Source organism: Lycium barbarum, chromosome 7 (genome assembly GCF_019175385.1).
Source record: "Lycium barbarum isolate Lr01 chromosome 7, ASM1917538v2, whole genome shotgun sequence".
In the NCBI taxonomy this organism is placed as follows: domain Eukaryota; kingdom Viridiplantae; phylum Streptophyta; class Magnoliopsida; order Solanales; family Solanaceae; genus Lycium; species Lycium barbarum.
The window spans coordinates 37,531,365-37,557,973 of NC_083343.1; positions in this window are offsets into that span (position 1 = coordinate 37,531,365).

The following is a 26,609-nucleotide window of genomic DNA, read 5'->3' on the forward strand; positions in this document are numbered from 1 at the left end:
GACTCTTATAATCTGTATAAATATCCACGTGGACACCATACAATTAATGTCTCCATATCTTTAAAGCATGGACCACCGCGGCCAATTCTAAGTCATGGGTAGGATAATTCTGCTCATGCTTCCGTAATTGTCTAGAAGCATACGCAATCACCTTACCATTTGGCATCAATACACAGCCTAGCCCGACGCCTGAAGCATCACAATAAATAACATATCCTTCCAATCCCTCTGGAAGTGTCAAGACTGGGGCTGAAGTCAGTCGGTCTTTCAACTCTTGGAAACTATGCTCGCATGCATCTGTCCATTGAAACTTAGCTGACTTCTGAGTCAATTTGGTGAGCGGTGCAGAAATAGAAGAGAAACCCTCAACAAATCTTCTGTAATAACCGGCTAAGCCCAAAAAGCTACGAACCTCCGTAGGGGTCATGGGCCTTGGCCAAGTCTTTACTGCCTCAATCTTTTGGCTATCCACTCGAATACCGTCAGCTGCAACAATGTGGCCCAGAAATGCCACTGAGTTCAACCAAAACTCGCATTTGGAAAACTTCGCGAATAACTCTCGACTTCGAAGAACTCCAAGGACAATACGCAAGTGATCCGCATGTTCTGCCTCGGATCTAGAATACACTAGGATATCATCGATGAATACAATCACGAATAGATCCAGAAAAGGCCTGAATACATTGTTCATTAAGTCCATAAACACTGTCGGTGCATTAGTTAGCCCAAACGACATTACTCGGAACTCGAAATGGCCATATCTTGTTCTGAAAGCTGTCTTAGGGATATCTTTCTCCCTAACTCTTACTTGGTGATACCCGGACCTCAAATCGATCTTTGAAAACCATTTGGCACCTTGCAATTGATCAAATAAATCATCAATCCTCGAGAGGGGATACTTGTTCTTAATCGTCACTCTATTCAATTGCCGATAATCAATGCACATTCTCAAGGAGCCATCCTTCTTCCGGACGAACAATACGGGTGCTCCCCACGGGGATGAACTAGGCCTAATGAAGCCTTTTTCAAGCAAGTCTTTCAATTGCTCCTTTATCTCTTTCAACTCTGCGGGCGCCATCCTATAGGGAGGAATAGATATGGGTTTAGTGTCTGGCAACACATCAATCGCAAAATCAATCTCCCGCTCGGGAAGAAGGCCTGGAAGCTCTTCTGGGAACACATCCGGAAATTTATTCACTACCGGAACTGACTGAAGAGTCAGCGACTCAGCTTCTACATCTTGAACTCGCACTAGGTGATAAATGCACCCTTTCGTGATCATCTTCCTTGCCTTTAGATAGGAAATAAACCTACCTTTTGGTGACGCCGTATTTCCTTTCCATTCTAAGACTGGTTCTCCCGGAAACTGGAAGCGAACCATTTTCATTCTACAATCAACATTGGCGTAGCAAGAAGCCAACCAATCCATGCCCATAATGACATCAAAATCTACCATCTTTAGTTCATGCAAGTTAGCTATAGTACGGTGGTCACATATCACGACTACACAATCTCTATACACTCGACTAGCTATCACCGATTCACCCACGGGTGTAGACACCTCAAAAGGCTTGATAGACTCCGGCTCAATTATAAATCGACCCGTAATATATGGAGTAACATATGATAATGTGGAGCCTGGATCAATCAAAGCATATACATCATGAGAGAATACCGATAATTTACCTGTGACCACGTCAGGAGAAGACTCAAGATCTTGGCGTCCAGCCAAAGGATAAATACGGTGCTGAGAACCGCTAGTACTGGGAGCTCTCCCTCTGCCTCTACCATGGCCAGCTGGCGCATGTGAACCTGGCCCCGTAGGGCGTACAGATGCCAAAGATCCGACTACCGACCCTGATGGCTGGGTCCTACCTCTACCATGTACTGAGGGGCAATCACGCATAATATGGCCTGGCCGACCATATGAATAGCAATCATATGAACCAAATCGGCATCGACCCCAATGCATCTTCCCACACTGGGAACACGGTGGTACGGGTGGCCTTGACTGGCCCAAATCACCTCTGAAATGAGGTCCTGTATAACTCGGACTCGGCCCTGAACGAGCAGATCTATCAAGGCCCTGGCCTGAAAACTGTGGAGGTGGACTGGTCATAGAATAGCCTGAATGGCTAGGAAGCTGCTGTCTGTGTCCACCCCTGGACTCGCTCCTCGAACTTGAAGGTCTAACTCTCTTGCTATGTCCCCTATCTTGCTCACGTTCATTTCTCCGCTGCTGTAGGTGTTCCTCTAATTCCTGAGCATGTGCCTGAATGCGTGCAATATCCATACCATCTTGAAGGGACGCAGTCAAGCATTTATCCATCAAGTGTGTCCCTAGGCCTTTCACAAACCGGTGCACCCGATCGCCCATATCTGCTACCATGGCCGAAGCATACCTAGCCAAGGAATTGAAACGGAGACTATACTCTTGGGCGCTCATACTGCCTTGCCTCAAATTTAAGAATTTATCGGCCCTAGCTCGCCGAACCTCTGGAGGTATGTAGTGACGGAGAAAAGCATCGACAAACTCTTGCCATACCGGCGGAGGTGCATTGGCTCCCCACAAAGCCATCCATACTGTATACCACTGGATCGAGATATCTCTCAATCTATAGGACGCTAGCTCTACCGACCCAGTGTCTGAAGTATGTATCAACCGGAGCGTCCCTAGCATACCATCAATAATGTCCTGGGGATCCTCCTCCAGTTTCGACCCAAAGAATTTCGGGGGTTTCAAACCAATGAAGTCACGGGCCCTTGCACTAACAGCCCTGTCACCATGGCCTGAACTCTGCCTCTAGGTTTGGGCCGCAACCAACTGAGTCAACAAATTAATGGCCTCTTTGACATCTTGACCCGAAGCGTTTGGTGGAGGAGCTGGAGGTGCTGGAGCTGGGGCTGAGGCTCCCTCACGCTCCTCAGTAATAGGCATTGTCTGGGAGGACTGAGATTGAGCCGCACTCTAGGACTCATCTTCCTCTACTACCGGTGGCGGTGCTCTTTCAGCCCGTTTTTCTGCCACCGTCTTGCCCTTTTGGGCTGCTGTAGCCTTTTTTCTTTTTAGGCATCTCTGAAATACACAACACACGATTTAGGAACAATAATTTCTTACGTCATAGATCTATCGCACGATTCTTATGAAGAAAGAAGGTCATATTTTCCTAAAATGTCCGCAGCTTCTCATTTAAAATTGTGGCGCGCAACAAACCCATAACCAAGACTCTACTAGACACGGCTCGTAGACACATCCTAGGACTGAACTGCTCTGATACCACTTTTTGTCACGACCCGGCGAGGGGGCCGCGACGAGCACCCGGTGCTACCCCACCCGAGCACCCCCTTATCGTACATAACATAATATCTAGGTGAACCATAAGTCAATTCGTGCTTTTCTTATCGTTAATCATATTGATCCCATTAGACGACCATCATCATTTAACATATCATAGGCATCTATGCCACATCATAAGTACGAGGCCGAAGTGGCTAACAAAAGATATACAAAATATGGGCCGACATGGCCGAACATCTCTACCCACATACACATGACTACGAGCCTCTAAGAGTATGACATATCATATGAGCAGGACAGGACCCCGCTATGCCCATAATTATTTACACAAAAGAATAAGTACCCAAAAGCTACGGCTCTGAAAGAAATGGAGCTCTGCTATGCAATCTCTGAATAAGCAGCTATGGATCAAGTCTGTCTCCCGGTGCACCTGCGGGCATGACGCAGCGTCCACAAACAAAAGGACGTCAGTACGAAGAATGTATTGAGTATGTAAAGCATGATCAACATCGATATATAAGCATAATGAACAACATATGAAATAGCATAGGAGGGGAGACAATAATATCATCGTCATAATACTTACCTGCCTTTCGTAGGACTTTCCATTTTTCATACGTATTAGTACACCTACGTCATCATCCGTATCCCATAATAGTACTCGTACCACACTTGTGCTCATATTCGTATACATGTCCTTATTCGTATTCTTATACATAGTCTTATCACATTCATATTCGTATTATATACATAGTCATTTACATAGCATACCCGACCTCATAGGATCGGTGTCTTATACATGCTTGGCCAACCAAGGCTCAAGGTCATACATACCTGGCCCTACCAAGGCATCAGGGTTATCTGTACCATCTGCAGAGGTGTGCGCGCGTTTCGTAATCGTATACATACTTTATGCATAGTCATATACATATTGTCTTGCCCGGCATCATAAGCTCGGGGTCTTATCATAGCCTTTCATGGCATACATATACATATATCATAGCTCGTAAGCATCTCTAATCTCATTTTACTCTAATCGTCGTTACTATCCTCATCATTATCGTTACATCTACATTATGGACTTACTCGTCATACGAGGAACATAGTATAATCATAGTACATATCCAGGGTCGTGAGCTTATGAGCTCGGAATGTCAACCATGTGAAGACAACATACTCATTTAGAGGAAATTAGGAATTTGGCCAAGAACCATGCCTTATGAAAGAAGGGTTAGCTTTACATACCTTTTCGTCGAACTATTCTACACTTGCACGTTCCCTTCCAATGCTAGAGTTTATACCTTCATTAATATCATAACAATGGCCATTAGTCATTCACATTATCCACCTTATATAGATTCCTCAATTTGCCTCTAATTCACCCACATTCATGGTCATAACACCCATCTTCATCCATTCGTCTAAAGTGTTTAGTTCATGATCTTAATACCATTTGTAACACATTCATATCACAGCACAACAACATTCATAACTCAATTCAAACTATTTCTCAAAATGTCACTATTCATCATTCATGACCTAGTTGACCACATTTTCTACAATCCATATATTTTAATTCTCCAATACCTTAAACATCTTGTAAAAATCATAAATCTTACCTTAGAAGTTGTAGGAACAAGATTTGGTTGATAATACTCTTCTTTGAGCAAAACCCTAGTTTTTCTCCATTTAGATTTCTTGACTTGGATGATCCTTGATGATTCCCTTATCCTTGATTCACTTGTCTTAATGTTATTGATGGCTTATAATCCCTGAAAACTCATATAATAAATGTAGAGAGAAGTGGTGTAATGTTGTAATGAAATAAAATAAGTCTTGATCCTCATATTTAATGAATTGGAAAATTTGTGCTGGGTGAACAGTGGTCGTCCATGGAGGTTTACGGTCCGTATTCCACTTTACGGACCGTCCCTCGTGGTCGTCTTTAAGCTTAAGCAGGACCAGAGATTTTGTCCTGCATGTATGGTGATTTACGACCATGGTTTACGTGCCGTAAATCACTATACGGTCCGTCCACCAGGTCGTATTATACCTCTTCCTCAGCTGGCAAAAAGTTGAAGTTTGGCATGCCAGTTTACGACCTGGCAGTTTACGGACCGTATACCAGTTTACGGTCCGTATTTGCACTTTACGACCACTGGCAGAAAGCTGAAGCTTTTGCATGCCAGTTTACGGACCGTGTTGCACTTTACGGTCCGTATTTTGCAATATATGACCACTGGGCAGTTTTGCCAACTTTCAATTTTTCTCATTTCTCGACTTTTCATTCTAATCATCCACATCTCTTTACATACATTTCCCATGAAACATTATACACTCGCACTCCTCACACACATCATTAGTTCATTTACTTGCGTACCAACGGGAAATTTTTCGAGGTGTAACAGTCACGTGGTTCAAAGTCTTCGCGGATGATTTCCAGTACAGCCTCAGATGCCTGTTCAATTCGTGTTCGTTCATTTACTAGTTATTGAGTGCGCGACCCTCACTCCTTGTTTTAGAGTCTATATCTGTCTTATCTTAAGGTCCATCGTTCAATCTCTATACTTGTATTCTTTTTGCTCGCTCCCCCCCCCCCCCCTCTTTTTCTCCTATGTCATGGTTTAGTGCTACCTTATAACTATTATTACTATCAATCCAATAGTATTTAACTCTCCTCGTGTAGTTGTTAATGATACTCCTAACTTAATCTTGTCCTGCCATTACCTTGTTGCACCACATCGCTTCTCGCTAGAACATGTCACAAGCCTATATCTTATCTCCTTTAGATCCTAGGAAAATTTCGGCCGAGTTTCTCTTGTAAACATAACAATCCTGAACCATTAAAGGATATAAATAATAGTGCTTGCCTCATAAGTTGTGCCTACGCACTCGGTCTAGGATTCCAATATCCATGTACATACAAATATTATTTATTTTCATTCCTTATCAATCAGCTCACTCTTACCTCACAATCCTAGCTATCACTAGGTTACTAACAAATATAGCCATCTAAAATTGTCGGATTGGCTCAGATTTTCATCTCAACACAATCATCACAACGGGGGGGGGGGGGGGGGGGGGGGGTGATACATGATAGCATAGGATCCGAATCAATTGATGCACATATATCATAAGAGGATACTAGCAATATACTTGGAACAATATCAGGGGAAGACTCAAGATCCTGTCACTCAGCTAACGCATGGATATGATGTTGGGATCCACTTGGAATGGGCGTTCCTCTTTGGTCTCTATTACCACCTACTAACATCTGTGGCCTTGGCCTTGGAGTGCATACCAACGACGACGGGCCAGCTATCACTCCTGTAGCCCTAACCTTACCTTTACCAAGCTTCCATGGGCAGTCGCGCAGGATATGGCCTGACCGACCACAGGTATAACAAACATCTAGGCCCAAGCAGCACGGTCCCCAATGTAACCTGCGACACTGAGTACACTGTGGTACCGAGGATCTCGTCTGACTAGAACCACTCCGAATCTGAGAACTGGAAACTATGAGACTCTGGGGTGACCTAGAATAAGTAGGTCCATCAAATCTGGGTCTAGGAAACTGCGGAGGAGCACCATTTGTTGAATGAACTGAGTGCCTAAAGAATTGCTACCTCGGAGTACCCCTAAAGTCATGATCAAACACTAAAGAATTAGCTCCCTTTCTCCAACCCCTGTTATCCTGGCCTACATCCTGCCACTGAGCTTGAGTGGCTACCAATTGAGTCAGTAAAAGAATGGCCTGTCTTATCTCTTGACCCGAGGCATCTGGTGGGGGAGCTGGGGATGCTGGAGCTAACGTTGAGGCTCCTCTTTGATCCTCTAAAGTGGGTGTGGTATGGGAAAACCGAGGTGGGGCCTTATATTGGGGTTCGCCTTCCTTCATATCTATGGACGGCTCTCGCTCAAGCCCTTCTTCAACCACCACCTTGCCCTTCTAAGCTGCCGTAGCTTTTCCTTTCATCAGCTTTGCTGAAATTATAACGCACCGTTAGGGAGGGGATAATCTTCTAATACAGCTCTATCGCACGATCTCTTAAGATGAAAGATGGTCATTTTTCCTAAATGCCCTGTAGCCTCTTGTTTATTAGTGTGGCGCGCAACATAGCATAAACAAGACTCTACTAGACACGGCTCGTAGACACTTCCTAGGACTGAACCGCTATGATACCACTTTTGTCACGACCCAACTACGGACCATGACGGGTACCCGAGGGCTAACCACCGAGCACCACTCATTCTATTACTCGTCATAATCGTTAAGCGTACATTCATTAATTCTACACCCAATTCATAGAAGAACCATTTTTCATTTTGAAACATAATTACCTTTATATACATAAGCCCTTCGGCTTTCAAAATAATAATAATATATATGTAATAGCAACCTCGTGAGACCATGCTACCCACATCTACGTATCTACGAGCCTCTACTGGAATGCTAGACATATGAACGGTACAGGACCCCGGCATGCCCAAAACATGCATATACATATATACCAAAAGAATAATCATAGGAACCTCCGGACAATGGAGTGCCCTCCCATCCGCTGCTAGCTCCTATGAGTCTGGATCAGGAGTACCTCCCTGTCTACTTATGGGCATGAACACAGCGTCCAAGGAAAAGGGACGTCAGTACGAGTAATGTACCGAGTATGTAAGGCATGAAAGATAATACAATAGGGGATACAAGTATGGATAATAACATAATGGAAATATCAGGCATATCGTAATGTAAAAGAGTAACCTGTACATGTGAGTGCCTCTTAGGGCGGATGCCAGGCATGCTTCACTTTCCTTTGAAAAACATTTCTTTGCCATATATAGAAAATAGAACATATTATATTGCCGAGGCGTCGGCTCCGATCCATGTACCCATATATGTCCCGCGTCCGGGATGATGTCACGAGATACCAGCTGATCCGGTGGCTATGCGTCTATAGCGCCTTACCCTTCCCATATCCCCTATATACATATACATATCATATACATATATAATATACGTAGCATGCATGAGAGCCCAAAGAAAAGCTGTAACTCTATCGATGTGATGTAAGGTCGTAAACCTCCGAGTACACTATGGCGTCATCATCATCATCAAGTCTTACTTTGAATGGTCCATGACATAAACTGAGGCCATATATATCACATAGCACACTCAGACAGACTTGAGCTGAGGCCATACGCTATATAGCGCACTCAGACCTAAGCTGAGGCCATACGATATATTATTTAGCTCACTCAGTCACATCATGAAATCATCCAAAACCTTAGGCTTGAAAATCTCTAGGATTGGAATTAATCATAAGATTCTTCAGAAACTATAAACTTCCGGCATTTCTGGAAGTAAGGATAACATGGACGTCGGATACGGAACCAAACATAGGAAACCAAACATAGGAGTCATTCCTTGAACAAAAAGGGATAGCCTTACATACCTTTGTCGTTTAGCTACGTTATCGTTCACTTGTTCTCCTTCAATGTCATGTCATTACCTTCACGAGGGGATCGTATTAACATTAGTTAATCGACTATAAAAACGCGTCGTTAATTCTAGAGAAAATTGGGCTGCATCGTTTTTTTTTTTACTACTTTTCCCATATTCTATTTCATCTCCCAAACATTCACAACAACTCTCACAATATTGAAATCAACAATCATCATTCATATACATTGCACCTAATCCACCACTTCTCCCTAATTTCTCCACATTTATGATTATGACTTATCATTGTGTTTTCGCATATCTAATACTTATTCCATGGTCTAAATGTCATTTATAACGCGTTCATGGTTACAACAAATTCATATTCACGATTCCATCCAACTACCATTCAATTATAACACTACTCACCCATTTATGACTCATTTCTTATGTTTCCCTATAATTCAAGTATCTTAGTCTTTAAATACCTTAAACAACATAGTATAGTTGTGAAACATACCTTGGATGATGCTGGAACAAGTATAGAGTGGAATTTCTCCTCTTTCACCACAACCTTATTTCTTCTCCTTTGGAATTTCTTGGTCTGGATGACTTCTACTTGAGTTTCATAGACTTTGATTCATGAATTTGATGTTGTTAATCTTGGTTTCCTTTGATATTTCTTGTGGATGAATTGGTAGAGAGGGTTCTAGAGGTTTTTAGGACCAAAATGGTGAAATAATGAGTTAGAAACGAAATTGGGTCTATATATAATGGTCTAGAAGATTCTGGACCGACACAACATGCGGCACACTTTGCTGGACGCAAAGCGTGCTTTGCTAAACGCATGTTGTGTCGCAAACCATGCAGGACCACTAAAATTGCACTGGCATACTTTGCTACGCAACTGCGTGGCCGCATGTAGTGTTTGCTGGCCACATGTGGCGCCGCAAAGTGCGCCAGAATGTGATATTTTGCCCAAACCGTCTGTCGTAGAATGGCATAACTTTTGATCCCGTTATGCTGTGTGGGCCCACGACCTATGGTTGGAAAGATCTTTCAATTATCTACAACTTTCATTCTTAGTGTTTTTCCCAATTCCAAACTTATAATGGCTCTTTGGCCCCTCCAAATCAGATCATCCGAAAATGTTTCCTTAAATCGCCCTTTTGGGATGGCTTATGCCTATATTTGGCTTATGAATCCTTCTCGAAACTTACTTAACACTTCATTACCAATATAAGGGACATTATAACTCTTCTCCAAAATGTCATTAAGCCATCAATATTTCGATACTCGTAATTCTCGCCCGACACACAACATATACCTTGCTTTCCTTAACAACTTTCGTCTCCTACCTCAAATGTCTTTGAAATCTCATTTAGAATCATTAAATATTATTTCTTACTTATCAAAACATCGTATGCATCATGCCCTTCGTCAGTCAATTCACTGTGCATGAACGAAAAATTTTCCGAGGTGTAACAATCTAGACCATAATGACTGGTGGAGATATCCCCGTATGTTATGGAATTCAAATGGTCCTTCAAAATCTGTGTAGATTTTTTTTTCAGTATTCTATTTTAGGAAAACAAAATGATGGTTAGCATGATCTTTATAGGTTATTATCTTCATTTGATGTGTTGTTTTCTTTTGAGATATGAGGGCTGTTTGCTTAAGTTGAAGGTTGATCCTGTCTTTGGTAGTATGATTGGTGTTCCAATTGCACCCCTTAGAGCTACTGAATCTGATTCGTAATGAAGCATGTTCTTTTGATGGGCTAATGCAGTGGGGTGTTTAGCTAGATAATAGGTTATTTTGCAAGCATATTCAATTAGGTACAATTTATCATTACTTGTTTAAACATGTAGTTTCAGACTTGAGAAACGAAACCTATTCCGCATAGCATGTTGTATGTTTTAAAAAGAGAAATAACTTTACTTCTAGGAACAAGGTGCTGAAAATGTTCTATTTTTAACCTCGAGGGTGAAGAGTGCAATAGTTGCATTTCTTTGGATAATTTACTGTGATTTCCCCTCTCCTTATTTGTTTACTGTCACTGGAATCTTTGTTCAATAAATAATAAAGGCCAAAGTTCTGTTCTTGTATGTCTTATCCTTCTAAACTTTGAACTCTTGAATTATGTTGTAATTGCTTTCAAGTTCTGTTTGTTTCTTTAGAACTAAATTAGCGACTAGTATTTAGGACTAAGAGTTCTATTCTTTCCAAGAATGATTAACTACCCTATTGATTAAGATATCTAATGAACTTGTTTTGTTTGATAAAGCTTCCTAATGTTACATATTAAGTTTGTTAGACAGTGACTTTGGGCTCTCTCAAAATGATTGATAATTTAATGCAGAAACCTTCAAATGGTTTCAAAAGATGGTGATCTAGTTGTTTATGCTGTGCTAAGCAGTTTTGTTTACTTTAGCCCTATTTAGACTGAATGAAAGTAGGACTAATATCTCTAGCACACTTTGTGCGATATTAATGAACTAGATTTACTTCATTTATGTTCCAGTTATGAGGTTATGTTAATGGAAATCATTTACTCCTAAAGTCCTGGAACTTGGAAGTTGAATCCCTTGTCACCTTGATCTATTTCCAAACCTAAACTAAGTAGTAATATTCATTTACTAAGAGAAGAGATTTTATTTCATTTAGCTACTATTTATTGGGAGAATAATTATTAAAATACTCATTCTTCTTGACTCCTCTCTTTCTTTGCATGACTTGGGGAATTTCAATTCCCAAATGTCCTTGAAAGTGACTCCAATGGACTGGTGGCAGCTAATGTTACACCACAGACATTTCATATTGTTGTGTTGTGAATAGACTAACGCAAGCCTAAGGTGAACGTGAAGTCCATAAGACCTTAAGGGGGGTATTTGGTAGCTTTAAAGTGTAAACGACAAGATTTTAAAGTTATATGAATCGGTGCAACTAAGTTCGGCGAAGGAAGTAAAATGTATGTCGTGTTTGGAGAGGTTTTTGCCAGTATCGAGTTAACAATTATTTAGTAATGTCTTAGGAAGGAGTTATAGGGCTCCTTAGATGATTAATGAAGTGTTAAACAAGTGTTAATAAGGTTCCATAAGGATTGGAGATCAAACGAATCAATGAGAACAAGTTCGGGAAAAAGTGAGTTATACGACCATTTATACGGTCCGTATAAGGGTCTGTATAACAGTCACAGAAGGGACCAGTTTCTGGTAGAATTATACGGTCACTTATATGGATACGGACCGTATAATGTTATACGGTCTGTATAAGTGACTGTATAAATCATGTCGGGTCAGATTTTTGCAATTATATATATATGAGACCCAAGTTCTTATTTTTGAATTTTCCATCTTCTCCACACCTCTTGAGAACTCTACAATATTCCATATACCATATTAACACAAATCCAATGGAAATCAAATATTAAACACCAAGAATCAAGAGGATCAAGTGCAAGGAGGCTCACTAGGGTTTATAGAAATCAAGAATTTCATTGATATTGAAGTTGGGGTTTCTCTCAAGTGGAGTATATTCATCAAAAGTTCATCCTTACATGATTAAAGGTGAGTTTTACATCCATTCCATGTTAATAAAAGTATTTGAGTGGTTGAATGACTTGGATGAGAGAAGGAAATAGGATATGAGCTCAAACATGAGAATAATGATATTTTGAGTAGTAAGTTGACATGAGTCATGATTATTAGTATGATATGAGTATAATCTTATTATGAATGATACTAAGGATGTTGAGGAAGTAGTACTATGTAAATGAATATGGAGTTGTGTTGCAATTATGGCTATGAATGACTTTGAAAAGGAGTTTTGAGGATTGAACAACGTTTAACTTGAAGAAGTCTATTGATTATGATATTATGGGTATTGCTATTGATATTTGGGAGTTGTTTAGTTTATGGAGAAAGTTGTCAAAATAAAGGAAATGCTGCCCAGTTTTCGTTAGCCTTTTAGTCACTTTAGCTTTAACTTAAGCATGTTTCTAATGATCTAAACTTAGTACGAATTCTCTTGAATGTAGAGTCGTGAGCTTGGAAGGAGAGCGTTTAGTCGTTAAGGAGACGTAAAAGGTATATTAATGCTAGTCCCCTTCTTTCAAAGGCATGACTTCTATATTATGATTTCCTCTCTATATCTCTATGACTTTCTTACATCCTAAAAGATGAAAGTTAAAGATTCTTAAGAGTTCCTTATGAGAAAGAGATAAGATGTGTTTTATGATAATGATGATGATTCTATTTCTAGAGATTCCAAATCTTATGAATTGATGCTATTATGAGCTTAATGACCTTGTTTCATAATTTTTGGATGTATTCATTGTTGGTCATCTCACCTCATGATACTAGTCCCTTCAAGGTGAGACATAGTGATGATGATTGGTCCATAATATAATCGGAGGTTACCGACCTTACGTCACTCCGATAGAGTGATAGATTTTACTTGAGCTCTCATGCATGCTTTATGCAATGTATATGTATGATTACACCATGCCTTGTTGGCCGGGCAGGCACCACTACGCTGAGCGTAAGTGGGTGGCTTATGGATAACTCTGTGCTTAGTTGGCCGAGTAGTCACCACTAGTGGGCGGCATGAGATGGTTACCCCGGACGCAGGAGGCCCGGACGCGGGCTGATAATGATAAGGAGTTTATGTATATGTATATGTTTATGATGTGGTAAGAGTAAAAGTTAGCATGCATGACTCCGCCTTAAGAGGCAATCAGCTACAGGTTGTCCCTTTATTTTATATTCTCTTATTCCTTGCTTATGTTGTTATATATGCCTTATATACTCAGTACATTGTTCTTACTGACGTCCTTTCCTTTTTGGACGCTGCGTTCATGCCCGAAGGTAGACGGGGAGACGGTCATGATCTTCCTAGTGTATATCTAGTGTATCATTTTGTAGCTTCGCGGGCTTATGTACATTTATGTTATAAGAGGTAATTGAAGATCAGTTTATGAAAAGATTGTGTTGAGAATAATATAGGTTAAGGTTGAGTTTGATGATAAGTCTGACAGGTGGTGCTCGGTATGCTAGCTCCGAATACCCGTCATGGCCCTCTTTTCGGGTCGTGACAAAAGTGGAATCAGAGCAGTTCCGTCCTAGGGTGTGCCTACGAGCCGTGTATAGTAGAGTCTTGTTTATGGGTGTGAAGCGTGCCACACTTATAAGTAAGAGGTTGCGGGGCATTTAGGAATAGTGACTGTCCTTCTTCTTCTTAGATCATGCGATAGGGCTATAATGTAAGATTTCCCTTTTCTCTCTAATTGTGCACTATGATTTCAGCAATGCTGATGAAGTGGAATGCAACAGCTGCCTAGAAGGGCAAGAATACGGCAGGAAGGGGGATTGAACAGGAGCCACCAGTAAATATAGGGAAAGGTGAGTCTCATAATGAGGCTCCATCTCGTATTTCTCACACTCCGCCTATCTTAGAGGAGCATGAAGGGGTGTCTACTCCAGCCCAGTACCTCTAGTCCCTCCACTGGGTGCTTCGGGCCAGCAGATGATCAAGGCTATTCAATTATTGACCCAACTAGTTGCTGCTCAGGCTCAGCGGTAGAGTGCGAGTCCAGGCGATAGAGCAGTTAGTGCAAGGGCTCGTGATTTTATGAGTTTGAATCCTCCAGAATTTTTCGGGTCAAAGACTGATGAAGACCCACAGGTTTTTATAGACGAGATGCTGCGGACGCTGAGAATAATACATGCTTCTGATACGGTCTTAGTAGATTTGGCTTCCTATAGGTTGCGGGACGTAGCAGTTCTATGGTAATACTTGAATATCTTCAAGAAAGGAAAATGCGCCTCCCCCGGTATGGCAGGAGTTCATTGATGCTTTCATCAGCCATTATTTGCCACCTGAGGTCCGTGGGGCTCGAGCTGACAGGTTCCTGAATTTAAAGCAAGGAAATATGAGTGCTCGGGAGTATAGTCTCCAGTTTAATTTATTGGCTAGGTATGCTCCGGCCATAGTAGCCGACATGGGAGATCGGGTACATCGATTTGTGAGTGGCTTGGGGTCACACTTGATCAAAGATTGCTTGACAGCTTCACTTCAAGAAGGGATGCACATCTCTCGTATTTAGGCCTACGCTCAGAATTTAGAAGAGCAGCAGCAGCCGCATAGGGGTGAGCGTAATATGGATATAGGACAGAGTAAAAGGGTCAGATCGGCCGGTGATAGTAGTGAATATAGAGGGGGCTAGAGGCAATAGTATCCCAGATATTCAGGCTAATCCGCGACTAGTGCATCTCCTCAGTTTGCGGGAAGGAGGTTTGACCGCCCTATTTATTCTGGTTCAGGTCAGAGTTCGAGAGTTGCGGGTTCTCAGTTTGGTGGTGATCTTAGTCAGAGGAGACCATCGGTACCGCGATGCAACTAGTGCGGTAGATTACATGTGGATTAGTGTCGTCAAGGCTCAGATACTTGTTATGCCTGCGATCAGACTATGCACATGATGCGTGATTGCCCATCGATGAGTGATAGAGTTGGGGCCCAGCCTACAGGATCAGTAGCCAGCTCTTCTTCGTCCTTGCTCCCTGTAGAGCAGACTCCCTTGACTTCAGCATTTCATGGTAGGGGCAGAGGGGTGGTAACCAGTTCGGGTGGCCCTCAGCCCCGTATCCATGCATTGACCGGCTGACAGGAGGCCTCCCCTAATGTCGTCACAGGTATATTATCAGTATTATCCTATGATGTTTATGCATTGATTGATCCGGGTTCTACTTTGTCATATATCACTCCTTATGTTGCTAGTTGTATTGGGGTAAAACCTGAGCCAATCAAACCTTTTGAGGTGTCTACTCCTGTTGGTGACCCGGTAATAGCTAGACAGGTATATAGAAATTGTATGATTGTGGTATGTGATCGCCAGACTATAGCTGATTTGATTGAACTGAAAATGTTAGATTTTGATGTGATTATGGGCACGGATTGGTTGGCTTCTTGTTATGCTAATGTGGATTGTAGAACACAAATGGTTCAATTTTAATTCCCGGGAGAACCAGTGCTTGAATGGAAAGGTAATAAATCATCTCCAAGAAGTATGTTTATTTCCTATCTTAAAGCAAGGAAGATGATCGCAAAATGTTATATTTATCATTTAGTCCGAGTTCGTGACACCGAAGCAAAGCCAATGACTTTTCAATCCGTCCTGGTAGTAAATGAGTTTCCGAATGTATTTTCAGATGAACTTCTAAGACTTCCACCAGAACGGGAGATTGATTTTACTATTAATGTGCTGCCGAACACTAAACCTATATCTATTCCTCCTTACAGAATGGCTCCTGCTGAATTGAAAGAGCTAAAGGCATAACTAAAAGATTTACTCGAGAAGGGATTTATTAGACCCAGTTCATCTCCATGGGGAACACCTGTCTTGTTCGTAAGAAAGAAATATGGTTCCTTGCGAATGTGCATTGACTATAGGCAATTGAACAAGGTGACAATAAAGAATAAATATCCCCTTCCGAGAATCAACGATTTGTTTGACCAATTACAGGGTGCTAAGTGGTTTTCAGGTGAGAGTTAAAGAAGAAGACATCCCAAAAACGGCTTTCAGAACCAAATATGGTCATTATGAATTTCGAGTGATGTCGTTCGGATTGACTAACGCCCCGGCAGTGTTCATGAATTTGATGAATAATATGTTCAGGCATTTCCTAGATCTATTTGTAATTGTGTTTATCGACGACATCCTAGTGTACTCTCGATCAGAAGCAGAACATGCAGATCATTTACGTACTGTCCTTGGGATTCTTCAGACTCGAGAATTATATGCTAAATTTTCAAAATGTGAGTTTTGGCTGAAATCTGTAACTTTTCTGGGCCATATTATCTCAGCTGACGGTATCCAAGTGGATAATCAGAAAATTGAGGCCGTGAAGACTTGGCCAAGGCCTACAACACCTATAGAAGTTCGTAGCTTTCTGGGATTAGCAGGCTATTACAGAAAATTTGTGGAGGGATTTTCTTCTATTTCAGCACCATTGATGAATCTAACTTAGAAATTAGTAGAATTTCAATGGACCGATGCTTGTGAGCACAATTTCCAAGAATTGAAAGGTAGACTAACTTCAGCCCCAATCCTGACACTTCTTGAAGGATCGGAAGGCTATGTTATTTATTGTGACGCATCCGGTGTCGAGTTGGGCTGTGTGTTGATGCAGCACGGTTGTCACACCCCAACCTTGGTAAGGCATGACTGGCACTCGGCACCCTACGGGAACCGAGCGAACCAAACTGTAACTCACGTTTTCTGTATCTCAAAAGGCAACATAAGACCAAGATACTATAAGTCATAGGGGCACAAGCCCAAAAGATAACATACTTACATCTTCAAACTAATCTTGAGTTCATGTGCCGGTAAGGCTATCCATAATAATGATACAACATAGTATAAGTTGAGATAATTATAAGCTATCTAACTGTGCATATATGTCTACGAGCCTCTACAGGAGTACATGACATAAAGTGGCCGGAACAGGGCCCCGCCATACCCATGCAAATGCATATGCAATCGTGCCGACTTATAGGGCAACTCTGAAGCAAGTAGAGTGCCACGACTCTGCCTGCTGAGCTGGTATCCTTACTGAAAGATCCATCAAGCTGTATCTCAAGACCTGCGGGCATGAAACGCAGCGCCCCCAGCAAAGGGACGTCAGTACGAGCAATGTATTGAGTATGCAAGGCGGAAAGTGCAACAAAATAGCCATATACTAAAGATGATAATAATAAGAATCAACTTGGCATTGCTGAACTACCGATGGAAATCTAGCATATGTATATATACCTCTTCATCTTCTTGTAATCTTTGCTAGGTCTGTATACCCTACCATGGCCCTGGTTAACTTATCTTCAAACATTATCTGAGCATATGTTGCGGCGTGCAACCCGAACCATATATATATTTATATACATGTCTCTCTATACTCTCGCATGCTTAACCATATCTATGTACAGTACTGTGCCTTTATCTTACTAATCATCCTATACTAACTGCCCAACTGATCAGTGGTAATTGCCTGACCGGCTGCAGTCCGGTGGTAATAACTGCCCGTCCGATTATCGCCCGACGGTAGAGCGTAACTGCCCGACTGATCAACGGTAACTGCCCGACCGGCCGTAGCACGGTTGTAACTGCCCGACTGGCAACAGTCCAGTGGTAAATATATACATACATACGTCTGCCCAACCAGCCATAGCACGATGGTAACATCTAAGTGGTAATTATAATCAACATCATAACTAAACTTCTAAAAGTAATCTATATGCACTTCTTATGGTCTTCGCTTAACCCGTAGTGTCTGCATAATCATATAAGCCTTATAAGCACATCTCTTGCCATTAGGACTTCTTAGGAATCCTCTGCTAGCACACTCTTCATATTCCACTAGACATTACCTAAGTATACATTTCTCATCTCATTGGATTATTCTTATGGAACCGCCATCACGAACATATCTCACCTTGAAGGAACAAGTCATAAGGCGAGATCGGCAGCAATGAATAGTCTCGAAGGTCATGAATAGCTCAACAATATTATACGGGTCATAAGACTCATAGATTCTAATATTTGTGGAAGCAATAACATTGTGGATATGGCGCAAAGGTTTATCACAAAAGAATCATGCCTTTAAAAAGAAAGAGTTTAGCCTTAACATACCTTTCGGTCTTCTTAGTCACCCAACATTTATTCTCCCAAGCTCGTATGTCTACATATAAATCATTTATACTATCATTAGACTCGTTGCCACACATTTGTCTCAAGCATTTAAATGAAACCCCTTTTTGAATCTGCCAAAATTCGGACAACATCTCCCCTGTTTATATGCCCAGCCCGAAATCATAATCCAGCAACCAACAACAATAACAACAATACCGACATCAACCACAATATTATCAATACCAATATATTCCATAAAATATCCCACACGACATTTGTCCAATTTTCCACCAACAAATCCACTATACGATTATTCTACAACTCTACTTCCGTAAATAAACTTATATCCATATCAATAAGGAGAGATTCATACCTTATTCCCGCTAGTACCGCGATATCTCCAATATTTGCCTTGAATTCCAACCAAGATTCACCGTAATGCGATAATATAATCGCAACTACGCTCTGTCCAAACTTAAATCCGAAGATTATACTTGATTCGCGTTAAAATCTAGTGGACAGAAGTTGGGGGAATTTTCTAGAAGATTTGGGAAATATTTGGAGAATTCTTGGCTGAAAAATGAGGTTTAGGATAAGATTTCATCCTTAAATAGTGGGTCAAATGTGGGTCAGGTCACTATAGCAGTACTGTAGCAAGTCGGATACTCTAGCAGTTACTGTAGTAGCCCTGTAGCAGCCCGGTTACTGTAGCAGCGTTTCTACTTTGTCAGCCTAACTTGTAACATTCATAATTCTCCACTTCGATGCCGTATCGACGAGCGGTTTGTTGCATTGGAAACTAGACTTGACGAACTTCATTTCAGGATTTTGAAACACCTTAAAACTCCTAATATACCTGGAGATATACCCCCCCCCCCCCCCCCACACACACACAATTGACCCAGAATTCTTTCCAATATTTTACCAATTTTCAAATTTTTGACAAACTTATTTTCTTCGATTTGCTTGGTCCCGGAATCTTCCGAAAATCTCCACACATGATATTTATCATTAATCATACTTGATAATAGTCATGTCCTTTGGTTCCAAGGTTGTCCTTCTCAGTTATGACTTACGATATTGTAATTAATCCTTTACTTATACAATATACTTAATAATGCCTCATTCCTCATAATCAAAAGTTATTTTACTTAGTCATAGCTCGACATACTCACGTTCAAATTTACTAAATGCTTCTATGAAAGTACGGGGTGTAACAACGGTAAGGTTATTGCCTATGCTTCTAGGCAGCTGCGGAAACATGAGAATAATTATCCGACTCATGACTTTGAGTTAGCTGCGGTCATTCATGCATTAAAGATGTGGATACATTATTTGCATGGCATTTATGTTGATATTTATACTGATCACAAGAGTCTCCAGTATATTTTCAAGCAGAAGGAGTTGAATCTACGACAGAGGATTTTATTATGGGTTTACCTCTGTCACGACCCGATTAGGGGCCATGACGGGTACCCGGGGCTAACCACCGAGTACCACTCATTTTATTACTCATCATACTCAAATAATAAGAAAATCATTTTTCATTTGAGAACATAAATACTTTTATATACATAAGCCTTTCGGCTATCAAAATGATAATATATAAATATATATACAGTGGTAACATCGTGAGACCATATAACCCACACCAGCGTATCTACGAGCCTCTACTAGAGTGCTAGACATAGGGACGGGACAGGACCCCGTCGAGCCCAAAATATACATATGTACACAAAAGAATAATCAAAGGCACCTCCAGAAAAATGGAGTGCTCTCAAGTCAGCTAACAGCTCCTATGAGTCTAGATCAAGCTCACCTCCCTGTCTACCTGTGGGCATGAACACAACGTCCAAAGAAAATGGACGTCAGTACGAACATTGTACTGAGTATGTAAGACATGAATGAAATGACCATAACAGAAGAATCATCAGCCATATGAGGAAGATATAACCTGCATGAGTTTTATAGGTGAATACATTTCATACATATATCGTATATTTATATAATCATAGTACAGGTATCATCATAGCGCATATATCATCGCATCATCATCATCGTCGTTAACCCGCGTTCGAGTTGTTACACTCACCTTATAATGCTAGTTCCTTTAAGGTAAGGCAGGATGATCATGACTACTCCATAATGGAATCGAAGGACTTGACCTTACGTCACCCCGATAGAGTTATAGCTTATCCTTGAGTTTTTATGTGTGCTTTATGATAAGTATATGATGATGGGATTACACCGTTCCTATATAGCCGGGCAGACACCGCTAAGGCGGGCAGCATACATACCATGTCTAAAGGGCATGGGAAGACACCACTAGTGGGCAGCTGTCACGACCCGACTAGGGCCATGACGGGTACCCGGGGCTAACCACCGAGCACCACTCATTTTATTACTCATTAAGCTTTCATTCATATATCTTATGCTCGTAATCATAGAAAAACCAATTTTCAATTCGAAACATAAGTACCTTTTATGTACATAAGCCCTTTGGCCATCAAAATAACACAGATATACAATGGGAAACCGTGAGACCATACTACCCACACATGCGTATCTACGAGCCTCTACTAGAGTACTAGACCTACGGACGGGACATGACCCCGTCGTGCCCAAAAAATACATACACAAAAGAATAAATCAATGGCACCTCCGGAACAATGGAATGCTCTCAAGGCCTGCTAATAGCTCCTACGAGTCTGGATCATCTCCCTGTCTATCTGTGGACATAAACACAGCGTCCAAAGAAAAAGGACGTCAGTACGAACATTGTACTGAGTATGTAAGGCATGAATGAAATGAACATAATAGAAAAAAAATAATAAGACATAAGGTGAAGAATAGATATAACCTGCTTGACTTTTAAGAGTGTGAGCATTTTAATCATATCATGAAATTACAGGTATCATCATATTACGTTTATCATATCACATACACCCTCGTCATTAACCCGCGTCCGGGGAATCATCATACGCGGTGTCATGCCCGACCCTCTAGGCTCGATGTAATCATAAGCAGCCCGCCTTAGCGGTGACATGCCCGTCAAAATAGGCACGGTGGAATCGTATCATCATATACTCATCATAAACTTATTATCATCATACATTTGTCATAGAACATGCATTATAGCTTAAAGACAATCTATACTACATTGGGGTGACGTAAGGTCGGGATCCCCCAATTATCTTATGGTGATCATAAGCATCATATCTCACCTTGAAGGAGACTAACATTATAAGATGAGTGTACACAAGTAATAACATCAATGGAACCATACTTTGGATCATTAACCTCATGGACATCATATCTCACTTTAGGATTCTTTAGACGTAAACTCATCATCATCATTATCATGCTCGTGTCCATCTCTTTTCTTTATCTTATACTTATATAGCTCTTTATAGTCGTAGACTCGTCATTTCTGTTAAATAGGAAAGTCATGGAAAAATAGAAAGATTCATGCCATAGGAGTCATGCCTTAGAAGGAAAGGACTAGCCTTACATATCTTTTCGTTTAGCTATTCTATCTCTTGATCGTTCTCCTTCAATGCTCACGTTTCTACCTTCATGAGAGTTCGTATTAACATTAGCTAATCGGTCACATGAACATGCTTAACTAAAGCTAGGGAAAATTGGGCAGCATTTCCTTTGATTAAACCACTTTTACCATATCATATATCAACTCACAAACGTACATAACAACATTCACAATATTATAACCAACAATCTTCATTTACCTACATTATCCACATTACATAATTTCACTTCAATTCCTCCATAATCATGGTCATAGTTCACTATTACCTTTTATCACATATATTGCTTATCCCATGTCCTTAATATCATTTATAACATAATTATAATCACAGCATATCAAGAATCATGATTCATTCCAAGCTACTACTCAAAATCCCATTATTATCATCTTTGTAACCCATTTTCTGTCTCCTTTCATAATCTAAGTCTTTCAACGTCTCAATATCTTAAACAACATGGAATGATCATAAAACTTACCTTAGATAGTGTAGGAATGGGTTTTAAGTGGAAATACTTCATTTGAGCCAAAACCCTAATTCACTTCCAATGAAATTTCTTGACTTGGATGAACTCCAATGAGTTTCTTACACGTGGTTTTATTGGTTTGATGAAGTTGATCATAAATTTCTCTTGGGTTCTTGTGGAAGAAGTGTGGAGAGATTTATAGAGTGTTCTTGAAGTGTTGGATGAAAAATGAAATAATTGGAATGAGGTTGGTCCCTTATATTAATTTTAGAAGCTGGCCCAACCCAATTCTACGGAACTACATACGGTCCGTATCTTTTATATGGACCGTATGTCTGGCCGTATCTTTGGTCCAGTGGAAGTCCCATTCTGGACAGGACATACGGCCTAATATACGGCTAGTATGTTTTATACGGCCAGTATGTTGGGCCGTATAATGCCCTGCTTTTCCGAACTCTTTCTCGTCGACTCGTTTGATCTCCAATCCTTATGGAACCTTCTTAACACTTGTTTAACACCTCATTAACAATTTAAGGGACATTATAACTCTTCTTCAAGACATCATTAAGTCATCATTAATTCGGTACTCGTAAATCTTATCCGACACACAACGTATACCTTGCTTTTCTTGGCAACTTTCTTCTCTTGCCTCGAATGTCTTTGAAATCTCAATTAGGGTTGTCAAATACTATTTCTTACTTATTGAAACATCATATACTTCGTACCCTTTGTTAGTCTATTCACTGTACATTAACGGAAAAAATTTCGAGGTGTAACATTCTTCCCCCCTTTTTGAACATTCGTCCTCAAATGTTAAGTACTCGGGAATTCTACGAAAATTTCGCCAGAGTTTCCCCTGTAATATGGATCTACAATCCTGCCACAACAACCCATAATAACTGTCACACCCTAACCTCGCTAGGGCATGATGGGCACCCGACCCCATACTCAGAGCCGAGCGAACCCCTTTAGCTCTCGTCATGTTCCTGACCTTACTGGACTCTTAAGTTACAAAATGAAATACATAATAAAAACATGTCAAAACCATTCTTTTCGTCATTCTCAAATCAAGAAAAATCTATAATCATAGGAAACTTGTAACATGATGCATAATGACACATCGGCTGGAGGAGCCGCTTACAAGACTGACATTCTATACACGTGACTCTGTCTGCAAAGTCTCTAACATCGACCAAGATAGCATGAATACTCTGACTCGGCAATACTCCAGGAGGAAATGGAGCTCGCCAATTCCGCTGGAACATCTTCTACAATGGCTTCTACTCATCTGTAAACACCTGTGTGGCATGAAACGCAGCCCCCGAAGAAAGGGGGCAGTACGGAATATGTACAGAGCATGTAAGTCATGAAATGTAGTAAAGAGGATCATAACTGAAACAGAGATTTACCAAAAACAAGTATGACTTTTAAGGACATCAATACACTTGCCTTTTCAAATGAAAACCATGCATATCAACATTATATATCATATATAAATATAACATATTCCGGCCCTCTAGTGAGGGACTCGGTGGATAAAATCATGCATGTCAACATCATATATCATATATGCATAACGTATCTCGGCCCTCCAGTGAGGGACTCGGTGGATAAAATCATGCATGTCAACATCATATATCATATATGCATAACGTATCGCGGCCCTCTAGTGCGGGACTCGGTGAATGGAGTCATCATATGCCGTCCTGGCCGCCATCCCCGTATCATCATATCATCATATACATATACATATAACGTATCCCGGCCCGCAACTGAGGCACTCGGTGAACAATGCAGTGGAGTACGCACGAGAACGTATCCTGGCCCGGGACTCAGTGAAGGATACATTGAGGCATGCATGAGCAGAGTAATGAGAAACTATATGCACATAACTCAATTTTTAAGACTCGATAGATAGATACGCTAGCCGACACTCGAAGGATCACAAACACGTTTCAAGTCGATCCGGTTTAGTATGAGAAAGTTATGGACATTTTAGTACAGAAACCTTTACGAACGTTTCAAAGCAATCCGAGATCATTTACGAAAGTTAGGGACATTAAAACTTACAGAACTCTTTTAGGAACAGAAACTCTTTATGCTTATTCATTAATTAATCATATAATAAACTCGACTGTACTAAACATGCTCATGACAAGAAGTGCATAAGAATCATAAACAAGCTCGGAATCAAAGAATAGAGTAACCCCAAGGTGCATATCATACCTTACTTGGCTCTAGGACATGCGAAAAGAAAGAAAGGGTAAGCCTTACATACCTGTTTCACGTTCTATTAGCTACGCTTATTTGTCCAAGCTTGCTAGTCTACATTCAAGAGGATTTACACAATCGTTAGACTCATCATCATACACTTGTCTTAATCCTTCAAATAAATTCATTTATATTCTGCCGAAATTTCGGCAGCATTTCACCTGTAAATTCAACCAACCCCGAGAATTCAACTCGGCCAAATCATCAACAACAATACCAACAACCATATTAACAACTTCAACAATCAATCCAAAATACATTCTAACATTAACAACCCTTGTTACACAATTCGACGACATTCCTTTTATATTTAATTCAATCACAACAACCCAACTTACAATCTTCCAAACTCAATAAAATCAACACATCTCTCACTTCCAAATTCATGAATTATATCTGCAACCATACGTTGACAACATTATCTACACAAATACAAGAAACCATCCTAACGTCACATTAACTTCTTCAATAATTTCTCAACGATTACAACTTCTTTTCAAGCCATCAAACCTTCCTTTTTATCATGGAATCCACAACAACAACAATCAAAATACTAAATAAAATCAATTCATCTTATCTTACCAACACACCCTTATTCGGCCATACCCTTACACATACATATTTCATGAATTTCATCCATTTCTACACACTACAACATGCACAAATCATCCATGATACATGAAAGAGAAGATTAAACCTTACCTTGATCCTTTGACTCCTCTATTCGGCTTGGGCCTATGAGTTGCCCAAATGAATGCTTTGCTTGCTCCAACAACTACTCCACGTTAATAAGGGTCTTCCAATTGGTTGGAATACTAGAAGAAAATAATTTTTCTTTGTCAATTTCTATGGCATAAATGTTTGGAGCCATGGCGGAATGCCCCTATCTCTTTCTTTCTTTTTCTTCTTCTCCAAGCTTCTTAACATGAAGAGATGAATATGTCTTATTTTTGCCACCACTTATCTATATATATAATTAGGCCCTACAAATAAAAATATGGACACATGCCCCCACCCTTGGCTTGAGTCAATTGGCCAAGCCTTGGGGTGGGGACTACACCCAACCACATGGCCAAAGATGGCCCCTTCATGAACCTTCTTGAATGTTTGTGAAATTCGCTTTTTGCCCCTAGCCTTCCTCAATATTACCATGAACCACCTTGTGAATTTCCCTTTTTACCCCTAGCCTTTCTCAATATTTCCATACTAATAAACAACTTGTATATTAAAATAATTCCGGAAAATAGTCTTGCCCTTAACTTACCACGACTATCTTGAAATATCTAAATGTACAAAATACGGGATATAACAATAACAATTCCTCACAACATAATAGCAATATAGTTTTGCCACACACGACCCGAAATCATAAAAAGAAAGCATACTTACCTCATAATCACAACATTTCATCTTGGATCCCTTCCGGGGGCTGAAATAGGAGCGGGTACTTGAACTTCATATTTTCTTCCTCTTCCCAAGTCATTTCTTCTCGGTTGTTATTTCGCCATAAGACCTTAACTGAGGCTGCTTCTTTATTTCTAAGCCTCCGTACTTGCCTATCTAATATGGCAATAGGTACTTCTTCATAAGCCAGCCTTTCTGTCACTTGAACATCATCTATTGGAACAATCCTTGTAGGATCTCCAACACACTTATGGAGCATTGAGACATGGAAAACTAGATGGACTGGTTCAAGTTTCGAGGGTAAGTCCAATTCGTAAGCTACTTAACCTACCTTTTGGACAATCTTATAAGGTCCTATATATTGAGGACTCAACTTCCCTTTCTTACCAAATCTCATCACTCCTTTCATTGGAGACACTTTTAAGAATACCTAGTCATCAACTTAAAATTCTAAGTCTTGTCTCCGGTTGTCCACATAAGATTTCTGGCGACTTTGGGTTGTC